The following is a 15,606-nucleotide window of genomic DNA, read 5'->3' as shown; positions in this document are numbered from 1 at the left end:
TGGAGAATGCAGCGATGGAGTGAGGTGTGGGAGCAAGAACGATTTTGTGGAAGGTTACGAGAGGGCGATGTGATAAAAAAAGAAGTAATTCTGTGAAATCGTTGTCAACGGTTTATTTTTCTCTATCGCTGCAATTTATTCATTCTCCTATACTCTATAGTTCCTTGCTTACCACACCGGTGTGGATGAGCATTTTACGAATAACATCGACAATAGTACGGAAATAACGTTTAAGACGCAAAAATCCATAGCGTTCATAGTTAGCCAATTTTGACCATGGATGTCCATTTTGCGTCTTTCGCGTCACTCCAGTCCTCCCGGTCCTCCCGGTCAGCGCGCTCCTCCCCTGCTCGTTCTGCTGTCCATGATAGAGAAAGGCCATACACGGCAAATCTAAGATTCTATTACACTACTCCATGCTCCTCCAAGGCTCACCTAGTAACGGCACGTTCGAATGGATCAACCGGTACAAGTGTTGGAACCCCTACATCCTTCCACGATTGTCCAAGTTAAAAAAAACAACTTCTTCTTTAAACACTCGATAGTCGATAATATCCGAATGCGAGTATATGCACATTGTTATCCAAGATCCATCTCTTGTTATATGCGCCGTCATGAGTGTCTTGGTTTGCTCCTTCGTGGTGATATCGAAGCCCTTGATGTTGATACGTTTGAAGGAGCAATCAATGATTGTATATCCCTTTCTCTCTGCCTCAAAAACACGCTTGTACAACTTGATGTTCTTTCCACTCATTCTCTCACCATCGATTACCACGTTGCATGGAACTTATTTTGCTGCATTGTGTATCACATGCTTCTCATCCATGAGGCAGTACATTTTGGGTTTTAGACCCACGAACTCGGTGTTGTGATGCCCATTGTGTTCATCCTTCATAATGGGTCCCGCTAGTTTCTTGTTGAAGTTGGGAATGATGACAGCGAAGGGAACTTGCTCTTATCATCTTTCTGCTCGTAGTGGTTCACGATTTGTCCATAGTAGTAACTCGTGTTAACCAATTCTGAGAAATCAAACGACTTGTCCATCTCACACCTCTTGTGAACGATGTTGCCCTTGTCGATCAGTTGTACGATGAGCGATTCTGTGTTCTATCCGAGTAATTCCACGTTATTGTATGTTTTCTTGAGCACATTGTAGTAGAAATCATAGATGATGTGTTTGGACATGTCCAGAATGGCGAACCCGATGAAGTATGGCTTTTCGACCTTGCGTATCGGTGTATTCAGCTTGATACCGATCAGATTCTCGGAATACATGTTGGTTCCGGTGATCATATCGTATCCATGCTTTTGGATGATAACCTCACGTTCATTCCATTTGGTGGCAAACTTCACTTTCATTCGTTTCTATCCAATCTCCACAAATATGCTATAGGTGGAATTTGCCAACAGCTTGTACAGGTTCTTCTTCACAGTGGTATTGGACTTGGCTCGTTTCTCATTCAACATGCTCACATATTCGAATATGAATGGAGCTTGTCTGAAGGGTGTATATGTCAAATCCTATGAGCGAAATCAACCAAAGTAAATTGAATGAATAAATATCATATATCTTAAGCAGCAATCCAAACAATTACACGTTCAAGAAGCTCGATAACATGATCATCAATATGCCAGAGAATGACCGCAAACATGTCCTCGTGTGTGAGACAGTGGATGGCGTTCCTCAATATTCATGGACGATACCTTCTGGGTGTTTTGTGAAAGTCAATAATGCCAAACTGTTTGAACATACACATACATCCACTCAACCATTCAATAATCAATGCCAATTCCAATTATCTTCTGCTTTATATCTGATAATCACATCGATTCCATGTTACAATGAGAATGATGTCCTATTCAATCATTGTGATTCCATCGAATCGATTGTGGGTAAGGGATACAAGGTGAATGTTTCAATGGATGGTGTGTGATTGCTCGATATGCCATTCATCGATACACTCAACAATCTTGTGACCCTTTCCCATACCAAACTGATAAATGGAATAGAATGGACAAGTGAGAGTCATACGATCTCTTCATTCACGAATATCCCTTCTTTTGTATGTCTGGGAGGTGTGAAGAGCATCACAATCGTTTTCCAACACTTGAACGAGAATCCGATGTACTATTGTTATCCCAACACTTTCTGTATTGATTTGTTTTGTTTGGAAGAGAAATCGATAAGATCGATGAAGTATATGTTTCGTTTGAACCCACTGATGATCATTCGAGTGGCACCTCTTCGTTTTGCTGGTTTCCATAGTTCCTTGATCTCATTCATGCTCCACACACACATGGACAAATGAATCGCATTATTCAAGGAATGAATAAGTTGTGTCAGAGGAAGAATCACAAACTGGTTATAGACTCGAAATGCATTTTCTCCACTATACACTACTTCAAATAGAGCATCACTCGCATTCAATATTGCGATGATTGTTTTGATATCATATGTACCTCGTGAAATCGATATTACACTTTCATCTGTTCTATCTCCATTGATCACTACTACTTGATCAGATGGTACATTATGGAATGTGAAATCGGTATAGAATGATACAAATGATATGTAACACTAATCGAATGATAGAGGATTATCCAATTTTATCTCCTTCTTGCTCTATTGTGTCCAAATACTTCAATCATACTGAATTGGTTGGTCGATGGAACTGGAGTATGCAATTGATCACACACATCTTCAATCGTCAATTGGAATTCGAATTCACCATTCAAATGTATGATATTACCATTCATCTCCTTGAACACAAACATCAATCGATCAAATCGGTGAATCATCGGTATACATTTTTCTTTTACAGTATTGATATCATTGATTTCAGAATCATCCATGATCATTGTGGTGAGTGAATTGTTGTTCTGATTAGCGGTTTTCAAATCAGATGATCATACCAACGATGAATACACTTGAATCACTTAACAATTTCGCGTGATATCAATCACATTCGATCCATAGAACGAAGCAGGGAATACAATCATGTGATTTCCTAACCCAAATATCTCTAGTACATCTGAAGCAATCGTGAAATCAATAGAGTATGGAGACTGGATCCAAATACACTCATAACTTGTATCCATTGTGGAAATTGAGAATGTAGTATTAATTATGGTGTTCAGAATGGCAATGATTTCACTCAGTGTATAATAACCAGGCGAGATCGTTATCTCTTCACCATTGGTGTTTGTCACCACATTGGTTGAGTCCACATTATTGAACATGACTTGATTGGGTAAGGATAGAACAGTCATGGAAGTGATATATGGATTTCTGAACTTGTAAGGATTGATTGAATCGATTGAACCATTGATAGGTGAATCTTGTATGAGAATGGAATAATGCATGTTCTCTCTTTACCAAAGACACTTATGACTTGTATGGACAACAATAGATGGATTTGTGATGACAATGTACACACATTGGGTTTCGGTCATTACAAATAAGCAAACAAACATGTAAATACGAGAGAAATAACAATAATTCACCTTAGCTAGGTATGTCTACTACTTTCTTGCATTCAAGTATAACTGATGCAACAAACACAACAATAGAAACGAGCACTAGGTTGATAGTAAAAACGAATTGGAGTAAGAAAGCATGAAACCTGGTTCTTGACCGATGATTGTCGACTAGACAGCCTAGGAACGATAGTCGAGGACTCAGAATCGGTTGGTCGATTACAACAATAGACAAAGGATCGCAATTGTTGTCATGGAACAAAATAGCATATAAAGAAAACTGCCACCAGGTTTCACGCAAACAGTGCCATTCTCTTACTACTATTGTTCCATATTAATGAGGTTATTGATGGCTTCAAGTTGATAAAGCATATTATTATTGATCGAAAGAGCTTTTGTTATTGTGAAAATAGGATCATTTTTGTTATGTGACATGTATCAAATATAGATGAACTCATCAATAGAAATAGGAAGGATGAATCAGTCATTTACCACAAGTATTGTTGTATTTCCTTTGATATATGACTAATCTGTATACTATAGTCTCGAGATACTTTGAATCAATACTTGGAAAAGGAATATCTGCAATAGAATAACAACAATTGTGTATTGTTTCATTTTAGTGCATATTGTGTGATATGAATTGTATCAAATCCCATAATGAATTCACATTCTAAATGTGACCACTAATAATGTTGCTAGTTCGTGTTATAATCTGAGAGAAGGAATGAGCAGTATTAACAAACAAGTGTCTGCACAATAGTTATTCTCAATAGTATTAATTGTGAATAGTTGATGTTTTGTCATCATCATCATCATTATTGTTCTGAATGGGAAGATAGAATAATGTGTATTTGTGATTGATTGTATATTTTGGCTCATTAGTATACTCCATGGAATAGAATACTGTGAAAATAAGATAGGTAAGTGTGGAATAATCAGAAATGGCCAATATGAATGAAAACAACAACAATACTAGAATGTAATAGAATAGTAGAAAATAACATATATATGAAGTAGCAATGGAAATGAAGTCATTTTCACAAATTATGACGAACAATAGCTGAAATGATGATATTTCACAGGGATCTGTTTTAGTACATCCTGATACGAATTACATAGATCATGCATAGTTTTGCTTCATAACAAACAAAATCCAGACAAACACAATTCTGTCATTTCATTGGTTTAACACAATGTTTGATTCTGTTAAATCCATTTTCATAAAATAACTAATTCTGAGTAACAGGAACAATACTGTTGATACTTAGTACTGGAATAACCAATCGATGAATGAATGATTGATTGGAGTTTGTAGTAAATTCCGTTATTGTTAGTTGGAATGTACAATGAGAGGTATATAGTGGTTGGAACTGAATGATTCATAGATATTATCACAGATTGTACGCTATATGTGAATAGAATAGTACTGGAATGATTTGTGTAATTGGTTACAATCTATTGAATGAATATGAATTGGATGTACAAAGATTGCATAGCATGGAGATGGTTTGTACCATGAATGAATGAAAGAAAGGAGAAAAGAAAAGAATAGAAGAAATAGTATTCATTGCTTAAGATCTTAATCCATTCAATGATATGTATTAGTTAGTTATTTATTATTAATGTAATACGTGATAATGATAATGAAGAGTGAATGAGAGAGAATCGAAATGAATGGGAATGTGATTGGTTGTGATATTGGAGTTGGATTCGATTCGATTTCAGCAATTCAACACTGAAATGAAAACAAATGAATGAATGAATGAATGAATGAATGAATGAATGAATGAACGAATGAAAGATTCTCTCTCTGTGGAGTGATTCACAAAACAACAAAGACCTTTATCACAACCAATGAACTGTAATTCTGCATCAATAATGTCATCGATTCAATCATTCATTCAATCAATCATTCATTTGTTTATGCTTTTAGAACTGTTTAACGCATGATTTATTGATTGATTGATTGAAACAACAATCATAATTCTGTATCATTGTTAAAATGGTAAAGAAGAACATCATAATAATCAGGCAGGATTGATATTTTGATAATTATAGAATCATGAATTGTGATCAAGAATCGGTTTCAAACAAACAAACAATCAATCAATCAATCAATGGAAATGTTCCTAAACAATGACGAATCACTGAACAAATCAAATCAAATCAAAATTATAGATTTAATGCTTGATTTAGTGGACAAGATCAGCGAGAATGGAAGAAACATCTATGAATCAAATCAAATCAATCAAACTATACTCGAAATTGATTTTGATCGAACTTTCTCAAATGAACCAGGTAGCTTGACATTTCGAAGAATTGGAATATCTAAATACTACCAATATTCAATATTCAGAAATACTTTCCAATGTCACTACACGAGGATTAACGAAACTACATCCTTCAGAAGTTATTGATGTTAGATTTGGAAGATCTACAAAACAAATCATAACCAATCAATTCATTTTTACTTCGAAGTGTCAATGAATATGAATCATTCTTCCATCTTCCATAAATTGCATATGGACCAAGTCGAATGGATTGTAATGATGGAAGATCTACATCAATCATTTCATTCGAATTCATTCAATACTTTCAATTACTGTCGATAAGGGATACATGAATGCACGATCACCTAATGTAATAGATTGTAGATTGGGAAGATCTATGCATCATTCAAATATTCAATATCATATCAATACCTCCAATCACAAATGAACTAAAAAAGAAATTGTATGACTCACTTTCAATTGTCCCAATTTGAATGGATTGTAATTGTGGCAGATTCTTCAATTCAAAGTCGCCAACAAAATCACTGAAACTCCATTCACCAATTTGAATGGATTCCAATGATTCACAATTCAATATGTGGAATGATTTTGAATTGCTACATCTTTGAACAGCTTCGGTATAACAATAATTTATCTTATTCCGCTCGGCTTGTTTCACTTGAGTAAATGAATTGCTTCCGATTTTGACAGTTTTCAATCGATTCAGTCCATCGATTTTGAATGTTTGCACTGATCCAAAACAATCGTTGCCGATTTCGATCAATTTTACTAATGTAAATCGAGAAAAATCAAATATTGTATAATCTATATCATTACAAGTCCAATTGGGAAGAAATATAGATGTAATGGATGAATCCATTGATTGAATGAGCTCGAAGTAATAGACTTTAGGAAATAATAGTTCAGAAATATCTAAAATCGACTGAAAATATGAATAGTTACTGTTGATAATCGGATGATGAACCTTCTCGAATGAACCAGGTAGCTTGACATTTCGAAGAATTGGAATATCTAAATACTATCAATATTCAATATTCAAAAATACTTTCCAATGTCACTACACGAGGTTCATTGAAACTCCATTTTACAGAAGTTATTGATGTTAGATTTGGAAGATCTACAAAACAAATCATAACCAATCAATTCATTTTTACTTCGAAGTGTCAATGAACATGATTCATCACCCCATTTTCCTTCAAGTGCCCATTCACCGAGTTGAATGGATTGTAATGATGGAAGATCTACATCAATCATTTCATTTAAATTCATTCAATACTTTCGATTATCGTCGATAAGGATTCACGAAATGCATATTCACCTAATGTAATAGATTGTAGATTGGGAAGATCTATGCATCATTCAAATATTCAATATCATGTCAATACCTCCAATCACAAATGAACTACAATAGAAATTGTATGACTCACTTTCAATTGTCCCAATTTGAATGGATTGTAATTGTGGCAGATTCTTCAATTCAAAGTCGCCAGCAAAATCAATGAAACTATATTCACCAATTTGAATGGATTCCAATGATTCACAATTCAATATGTGGAATGATTTTGAATTGCTACATCTTTGAACAGCTTTGGAAGAATATCTAATCATATACCACTCGGCTTGTTTAATCTGGGTAAATGAATTGTTTCCGATTTTGATCGTTTTCAATCGATTCAGTCCATCGATTTTGAATGTTTGCACTGATCCAAAACATTCATCGCCGATTTCGATAGATCGTAGCCACTCGAATCGATTCAGATCCAATGCATTCAAATCGTTACAGCAATTCGATGAAATCGTCAAATCGGTCACTTGCAAACTCACATCGGTCCATTTTGTAGATCCAATGACGCTGAATCGAAGAGGAGCAGGTTCTTCGCGTTTTGGAGCAGGAGCAGGAGCAGGAGCAGGAGCAGGAGCAGGAGCAGGCACAGGCATCGGAGCGGGTTTGGGTTTGGGTTTTGGAGTTGTGGATCGAGTGTACCATCCATCATAGAGATCTCTTCCACTCACTTCCACTCCATCTTTCCATTCCACTTCGCGAGTAGCAATCCGAGTTTCTTCATCGATCCAGTATCCTCGACCATTTCGAAGAAACGATTCTTTCGATTCATCATACACGAATTCGCCCACATACAGGGGAATTCGATTCGAAGCGATGGTGTTATTCCCGTTTCGCTTGAACTCAATCATGATGTTTCCTTCGATCTTGCGGATGATTTCCACCAGCTTGTTACCCTTCCACATCCCCTCGAGCAGCATGGCACCCGTTTTTTTGTCATATTGGATGCCCCATCCTTCTCGTTCTCGCTTCTCATTGAACTCACCGTGATAAATCAGGTGATCACTCGCATGCGAATAGATTTCCATACGCTCGCCTCGGACATGGTTTATAATACGATGAAAATTCTTTCTGTCCCAGATTTCATCATAGGACTGCACAAATGCGACACATCCGTTCTCGAATCGCGTGAAGTCACCGATTTCGCTCCCGTTCGCATCCACCTCAAAGCACATCTTCAGTATGCCATTTTGGAATAGGCAAACCTTCCCAGCTTTCGTCAATGTGTATTCAGCCTCGTGATCGCCTTGATAATATTGGAGGCTATACTTGCAGCCTCCAATAGTGATTTCCTTTGCTTCACCAAGCGTTATGTAACCGTTCAGGAGAAATTCGCTTCCCTTAAGTTCTTCCATTCTACCTATTTATAATCACATATCCTTAGCCTCTACTCTTTGAATCCGTAATTTGTAGCCAAATATAAAGAATTTATGAAGAAAACAGAGAGATCAGTTTGTTTCCTTACACCTAAGTATTCTTCATATTTAAAAATTATGATAGAGTGCTACCATATACACATTGGATCCAAGATTTCCAAGTGAAGTACTCACTTGTGTTTCGCATCATTTTGTTCACATTTTTGTGGTTGAAATAGTTCGGAGGTATAGATATTTATAATATTTATAATATCAGGATTGTTTGGAAACACTCAGAATGGAAAAGTCCATTTTGTTGTCTACTATGTCTGTATAGGTTGTATATTTATGATATCATAGTGAAATCGTGTTATGAAGCAAGGATTTGGTTGCTCACTCCACTTTGTCTAAATAGTCTATATTATCATTATTATTATTATTATTTCGATAATCCAATCTATCCATCCATGATTCTAGCCAAATCATTTTGACTTGGGACTGGTTGGGTTTGAAAGCAATTCAAACTAGTAAAACTAGTAAATCAAATCAAATCGAATGGAATGGAATGGAAATTGGTTTTGATCCAGTGATTTTCACACAAAGAACCTATCTTCGCACATCGTTAACCATTCACTCCATTTTCTATCATTTCCTTATCCTAAACCAACCAACTAACTCTAAATGCACTTTCTTTCTATCTTTCTTTCTTTGTTTCAACTATCAACTCACAGCACTCTATTATTCCTATCAACTAGAGTCGTTTGGTTCCTCGTTCTGGATTATTTTGTTCATGTTTCTAAATCATTCCAACACCCTACACACTCTAAATCTACATTTTCCTTCCTTCCTTCCTAAACACATTTTCGATTCTCATTCAAATCCTACAACGCTTCAACCATTCCACATCTCTACAATTCCATCCATCCATCCATCCATCCATCTTCCAAACCAAACACCGCAACCATTTCTTTCTCAGCAACTGCCAAATCGGTCTGGATCGTGGAAACGTGGAAACATCGCGACCCACGGCGCACCAGGCGTGATCGACGAGGTGGACGCGGATGAGCGCGCCGGTCACGTCGTAGGCGAAGAGGAAGCGGAGGCGGAGGCGGAGGCGGAGGGGCTGGGTGACGGAGACCACGGTGGCGTTCTGCGCCCAGTTGGACAGGAAGAGATCCAGAGAGCCCGGTCGACTCTGCACACCTTCGTAGGGAGCCACGGACCCCACCCCATCGCCCACCAGATTCCTGCTCACTCACACCCACACCCACACCCACACCCAGAGCGAACCGGTGAGCGAGGAGGTTGGCTCGCCGTCCACCACCAACACCCAACGAATTCCGACGTGGCCATCGTGGACACTCCGAATTGCCTGCCCATCCACTCGGCACTGCCCACTTCGCTCGGGACGCACTCCAGCGTGTAGGAAGTCGCGGGGATCCCACCCTCCAACACGTCCCACACATCGCGTCCCGCGGGGAACCAGACGGTTCGGCGGAAGGAGGAAGGAGGAAGGAGGAAGGAGGAAGTGGCGGGAGCGCGAAGCTCGCACGTGGCGGTGCAGAGATCATGGAAGGATCCGGTAATCGCCATCGCACAGTCCCACTCAATGCCCTCCGCCTGATTCCACACACACCGCATACAGAACCGCGGGGATCTTCTCTTGGCGGGAGAGATACCCGGTGAACGCGGCCACGCTCAGATAGATGGGCGCGTGCTGCACGCTCTGCACGCTCTGCACGCTCTGCACGCTCTGCACGCTCTGCAGGTCCAGGAAGCAGTTCGTGCTGGCGACCTCGCTCTCGCTCTCGCTCTCGCTCTCGCTCTCGCTCTCGCTCTCGCTCTGGATCACGGCCATCGACGCCATCCACGAGCGTCGCACCACGTAGTACCGAATGCTGGCGCCGCCCAGCTCCGCCGGCTCTGCCCACTGCACGCGCAGCGAGGTCGAGGAGAGCGCGGCCACCTCGAGGTTCTGCACCGCGCCGGGCGCGACGACATACGCGGCGAGGGTGATGGGAGAGGAGGCCTCGGAGAGGATGGAGCACGCGGCGGAGCACAGCGCCACGCGCACCCAGTAGGCCACGCACGCATCGAGAGAGCTAAAGAGAGAGAGAGCTCGGGTTGCTGGACGTCGCCCTCTTGGAGGAGCGCGTCGGCGGCGAAGAGCTGGGAGTGGGAGCCAACCAAGACCTGCACGAAGAGCTCGCACCACCACCAGACCCAGCGCACCTGCGTGGCTTCGAAGGCGGCAGCAGCACGACGGGCGCGGAGGGAGGGAGGGAGGGAAGCAGGCAGCAGCACGACGGGGCGGTAGACGGAGAAGGACGCGAAGGCGGACCAGGAGGCGCCCTTGCGGACACGCCAGCTGATGGCCATCACGCTGTTCACAATGGCGCCCGCCACCAACACGGAGCGCGTCTCGAAGAACTGGCTCTGCACATTGCTGCCCATCAAGGCCATCCATCGGGGCTTCATCGGAGATGCCACTGCTCCAGGGAACCTCCATCTGCACAGACACGCTGCGCTGCGCTGCGCCTACTCCACTTCCCTCATACCAATCGCGCTCTCCACAATCCGAGCAGGCCACAACCGAACGCCAACCGAACGCCAACCGAACGCCAACCGAACGCCGGCGCGAGTCGAGAAGGTCGCGATGAGGGTTTCCGCGGGGAAGGGGAGGCCGTTTCGGGACACCAACCTGTTGGCATTGATGTAGAGCGTGCGTGCCTTCGCAGAACCGCGGGAAGGAGCCATCGAAGGCGAAGGCGATGGCGAAGGCAATGGTGTAGTCGGAGATGGAGATCGCGGTGGTGGGATAGGAGAACGTGGCCTCGGCCAATTCAAACACGATGTGGATGTTCATGGGCTCGAATGGGTCGTTCATCACCTCGCCCACGCCCACATTGCTCGTGCAGTACATCGTGGATTGCTTCCCATCTCCCATCGTCCACAGCGCCACGTCCCTCGCCCCATCGCCCGCCACGCAGCGCAGCGCAGCATCGGCAGGATGGGCTGGCAGGAGCCCGTCCCCTATCGATCGATCGATCGATTCCCACTGCTGATAGGCGTTGCACCCATCCGTGATCATGCCCCACTAGTCCACATCGCACTTCGTATCCAACACTTGCCCCAAGTGCCCTTCCGGCTACCCCGCCGCTTCGTCCGCGGGGCACACCACCGCCACGCACCTCACCTCTCTTCCATTCCACCACTTTCCACACGCCCACACCACGCACACCTCCACCTTCCCATGCTCCACAGACCCACAAATGCACAACTGCACCGTCTTGGAACTCGCCTGCTCCCACTGCCCATTCCAGTTCACTCGGCTCGCATCAATCAGAGGCGAGGACCGTGTCCACAGCAGTTCGCATACTCCGCCTTCTTGTCCCATTCTCCCAAGTTCCACACACGCTCCGCTTCTACAAACCTACAGATCTTGCTCCCATAGTTTGCCCTTTCACTCGTCGCAAATCCGTTCTCTCTACCACACTCCACCACCTCACAATATGAAAATGAAAATACGAGAAACAGAACAGATATCCTAGGCAAGAACGTCGTGCCTGTCCCAGATACCTCCCACGTTGCAAGTTATCTCCATGTATCCGCGGTCGCACATGGCATAAATGGGTTCGCCACGTTGCACAGTTTGAACTACAGAAATTCCTCACTCGGAACACACTCCACACAGCAAAAATGGAACCAGGGTCCACCGCCATTATGGTATTGAATGCGTTCACGATGCATATCTCACACACACAGTTTAGTCAAAGTAACGATAGCAAAGACTACACTAGCTTCTTCAAACACACCAACTTGACGACAGAACCCATCCCAGCTACAATACTTACACTCCCACAACACAACACACAAAAACACATAGAAGTCCGAAAACAAAGCAAAAGGCAGGACATACAAGTCCAATTCCAAATTTTAAATACATTCAAACCCAGTAAGACGAAGCTAATAGCTTTTATTGTAAAACAAATGATTTCAAAAATACACAGGAATTGTGCAATTGTGAAAATAGTATTGAAATTGGGTATGAGTGGAAGAATAGATTTCGAATAGGGAGGGAGTTGTTTTTACTGTGAAGTGGAAGGAAATGAGCGGAAATGGGATATTGTGGAATGAATAGATCGAAGAGTGTTGTTTCCAGTGGAAGCGTTTTGTTTTTCGTTCTATTCATTTGGAATTTTATCTAGATGGGATAGAAAGAAATAGGGTATGTAGAAGATGATGATAGGAATGAAAATGGAAAAGCTAGCGATAAGCAGTTTTTGGGTTATCATTTATATAAATAATATGTGATATGTGTATAATAGAATCGAATAGTAGAGTTTGTGAGAAAGGTGGGTGTGTCGTTGAAGAACTGAGCAAAATAAGGTAGAATACATAATATATTTTATACGAACAAATAGAGATATATTCATATCCCACTGTTTCTAGGTTTTTCGATAGTTGGTGTCCAGTTTTTGTCGTTTTGATGCACTCTGAACCTATCAGAGATTGTTATATTGCCAGAGAATACTATCTCTTATTCTAACCCATATAGTATCCCCCACCTGCCAAATAATGCAGAATATCTCCTATTTAAAGGAAGGATCGAATTGTTCACCACTTCAATAGGGATACAAAGTGATTCACAATGTTGTTATATTACGAGCATGAATAACAATAGTATACATAATACTTGCTGTTTGAGTTGGTTGATGAAAGTGAAATGCTTTGGTTCCCAACTCATTAGGATGAATAGAATTACTCACTAATAGTGATATCAGTATTGTTGATGATAAAGCTGAAATCCATAAGAATGGACTCTATGGGAATGAGTAGTTGTCCAATATCAAGCTGTGAGACATATCTGGCTGATTATTTGTTGGAGACAACAATCAAACTATTACTTTTCAGATATATATATATATGTATAGAAGATAGACATTGATATCTATCTATCTATCTATCTTCTTGAATACCTTACTGAAGTTGTGCTTACAAGATATCGTGAATGAGATGTACACATTCGAATTCAAGGAGATCGGATTGTCATTCGCATCTGTCAGCACCCAATCAATGTAGTCCAAGTTCGATTGTTCAATCACATCGATCGATAGGTTGTCCCAGGTGATCATGTTGTTCAGTCCCATCGATACATGAATCAGGTTATCGATCAGCGGACTCTTCAGACCGAATGTTTGAGCATTGATACTACTGTAGACCCGGATCCCACTCATGCCATTCGTGATGTCGTAGGCTCCTCTGGGTATTAACACCTCGTGTGGGTATGTCCCCGCATCGATTAATATCACTTGATTGGTTGGGACGTTGTGCAACACGAAATCGGTATAGAGTGACACAGACGAGATGGAACAGTGATCGAATGATAGAGGATTGTCCAGCTTCACTTCCTTCTTCGTAGTATTACCGAACACTTCCATCATACTCAACTGGTTCATCGGTAGAATTGAGGAAGGCACTTGATTAAACACATCTTCTATCGTCAATTGGAGTTCGAATTCGCCGTTCAATCGCATGATATTACCATCCATATCGAGGAGCACGAACATCAATCGATCGAATCGGGTTATCATCGGAATGCAGATGTCCTCCACGGTGCGGAGATAATTAACCTCAGAATCGTTAATATTCATTGTGGTGAGCAGATTGTTGTTCTGGTTGGCAATCTTCAGGTCCGATGAACGCACGAGGGACGAATACACTTGGATCACTTGGCGATTTCGCGTGATATCAATCACGTTCGATCCATAGAACGAAGCGGATAGAATAACCATTCGCCCTTCCAAACCGAGGATTTCTCGAATATCCGGAGCATTGGTGAAATCGATGATGTGTGAGGACTGGATATAAATACATCCATAACTCGAAGCCTTCGTAGATATCGAGAACGTAGTATCGGTCATGATGTTGAGGATAGCAATGATTTGACCGATCGTGTAGTATCCATGAAAAATCATTAGCTCTTCGTCATTCGAGTTGGTGACCACATTGATAGAATCCATTGTTGAACATCACTTGATTGGTTCTGAAGAGGACAGTCATGGAAGTGATGTAGGGGTTCCAAAACTTGTATTAATAATCCAAGAGAACGTGTCAATTCTAAATAAACCTCGGATGATCATGAAGTAGTACACAACTTGCTTCTCTTTACCATAGAGAGCAGGGCAAACAGAGAAGGACCGGGTGACGCGAAAGACGCAAATTAAACATCCGTGGTCAATATTGGTCAATTTTGGCTGTTTTTTTCGATTTTGGCCACCACGGTTTTTTGCGTATTAGACGTAATTTCCATACTACTATCGGCCATTCTGTAATTTTCAAATCCATCCCACTGCTATTCACCCTCCCCTCCCTCTTCCCTTCTTCCAAAACACAATCACCTCGTGTATATTAGCCCAACATATAGCCTTCCCCCCTCCCAAATATACAAAGCACGTCGTTTTCCACTCCCTTTCGTTTCAATTCGCAATCTTCTCCAGAACACGCAAATTCCTCCGAATCAAATCTCCCTCTCTCCACTTCCTTTCGGGCAGGATTCTGCCCACTCCACTTCCTCATAGATTTTTCCAAAGTGTCTTTTTCTTTATGTTATTGAGTTGACTGCACATGGTGACTCAAGTTCATTTTGTTAAGTACTTGTTGATGTGGATCGTTGTGATGTGTATCTGGGTGGTCTATACATCACTTTTCATGTACGCCTCACTTGACCTGAGCAAGCTTGTTCGTCATTTCGTCGAACTTCTGACGCATTAGGTGAATCCTTGGAATCTTGTGGAAGACGCTTTTGAGTGGAATCTAGAGAATTTCCGGAATTTGCTGAATACTTATTCACTGTTTCTGAAGTCTCCTTTAAGAGCCAACCTCCCTTTTTGTGTATACTTGATAACATTCACTGGCTTTGTGGCCTACTTATGCCAGTGGATGATGTACAAGATAGAATGTGATGATCGGAATCCTCATCCTGTATTCTCCCATGGAAAGTTTGTGAAGGACTCAGTCACCTGCAACCCGGAAGAGCAGTGCTTCGAAACCATTGATCCAGAGATCCACACACTGACCGACATTCGCAAGCAACTCTCTCTCTTTTTCCCGTCATCTGTAGCCGCTTCGCCCAGTA

Source organism: Blastocystis hominis (genome assembly GCF_000151665.1).
Source record: "Blastocystis hominis, Singapore isolate B (sub-type 7) whole genome shotgun sequence assembly, scaffold_2".
Classification (NCBI taxonomy): Eukaryota; class Bigyra; order Opalinata; family Blastocystidae; genus Blastocystis; species Blastocystis hominis.
Note: the sequence above shows the minus strand (reverse complement) of the source record.